This window comes from Pteropus medius, unplaced genomic scaffold (genome assembly GCF_902729225.1).
Source record: "Pteropus medius unplaced genomic scaffold, Ma_sr-lr_union100, whole genome shotgun sequence".
Lineage (NCBI taxonomy): Eukaryota > Metazoa > Chordata > Mammalia > Chiroptera > Pteropodidae > Pteropus > Pteropus medius.
In genome coordinates this window covers 14,977,391-14,979,011 of record NW_024340701.1, presented here as the reverse complement: position 1 = coordinate 14,979,011, position 1,621 = coordinate 14,977,391, and the positions used below count along the sequence as shown (strand labels likewise).

Here is a 1,621-nt window from a genome sequence, read left to right as displayed (position 1 = left end):
ATTCTATTTAACCCAATCTATTCAAAATATTGTATGTGTAATCAATATAAAATTATCGAGAGTTTTTTTGCTGTCTTCAAAATCTTGTGTTTATTTTATACTTTCAGCACATCTCAATTTGAATTAATCTCATTTCAAATGTTCGATAACCACATGTGGCTATGGCTATCATATTGGACAGTACCCTTGCAGACACTTATGCTGAGGACTCTGTGAAGAGCAAGGCAGATACAGCCCTCAGTCATACATAGCTCATACTCTAACAGGGAAAAGAGCCTTATACAAGTGTTTGTTAATACAATGAAAGCAATCAAACAAAAATGCCAGGCTAGGGGAAGTGCAAGTCTAGACTACTATACCCAACTTTTTTCTGGAGTGGGATATGTACAAAGAGATTTAAGTTTTCTTTATTGTTTCCCCCCACTTGCTTTGCAATTAACCACTTATGTGATGATTTTGGGCAAGTTAGTTAACCATTCTCTTCTAGACTCAGATTTGAACTATCCCTCACAGCAACTTGACTCTGAAGAACCTCCATTAAAAAACAAAACAAAGAACTGACATTTAGTCATATTAGGCACTCTACCCTACTGCTTCCCATAATTATTAGTTTAATATCTGTATTCCCTGCTATACTGTAACTAAGTGAGCCTGGAGAGTCTGTCCCATTTGTCTATTTCTGTCTCTTTAGCACTCTCTCCATATTTTCAAAATGAATAAATGAACTGAAGAAGTGAAGGAAGGTTAAATAAATCTTAAATCTCTTGTTATGATTAAAATTCATTTGACAGTTCAAGTTCTTCCATATGATAAACTTCTCCTTGCCTCTGCTTCCCTGCCTCCCACTTTCCTTCTTTTCTATCATTTTATAGCTATTTAGCTAAGGCCTGCTTCTTAAATACCAGGAATTGTAAAAGGCATTGGTATGCAAAAGTATAAAAGACGCAGTCTCTGCCCTCAAGGAGCTTAGAAACTTTTTGATATATTGCTATAAATGATAACAGCTAACATTTACCAAGTGCTTTCTTTGTGCCAGGCACTGTGTTAAGCACTTTATTATGCATTTCTCTTTTAAAATCTTCAGTGTAGAGTTGTATGTTGGGTACTGTTTTATTCTCATTTTATAAATGAGGAAATTAAACCTTAAAAAAGCTAAACTGCAGACGTGGTTCCATAGTGTAGCGGTTAGCACGTCTGCTTTATACGCAGAAGGTCCTGGGTTCATGCTCCAGGGGAGTCATGGTCTATGGCCGTGCCATCCTGAACAAGCCCGATGTCTGATCTCGGAAGCTAAGCAGGGTTGGGCCTGGTTCAGTACTTGGATGGGAGACCACTTAGGAAGACCAGGTGCTGTAGGCACAATAATAATAAATAATAATAACAATAATAAAAAATAAATTGCTCAAAATTCCATAGCTAGTAAGGGTTGGAGTTGGGATTCCAACCTAGGTCAGAGATTGTGTTCTAAACCACTGTGCTAAAAGACCTGCTGAATCCCTAGAGTCCCTGGAATGACCTATTACACATTATGCAAAATTAGATAAAGTGTCATCCTTAAAATGAATAACTAGTTAGATATTAATATTTTAAAAATAATAAAGAGAAGTGTGATCTATCCCCT

The 1,621-nt window shown here is 36.5% G+C and overlaps 1 pseudogene; it reads left to right on the top strand.

The window, feature by feature from the left end:
* Positions 1-1,242: 1,242 nt before the first annotated feature.
* Positions 1,243-1,359, top strand: LOC120581256 (uncharacterized; annotated as a pseudogene).
* The last annotated feature ends 262 nt before the right edge of the window (positions 1,360-1,621 follow it).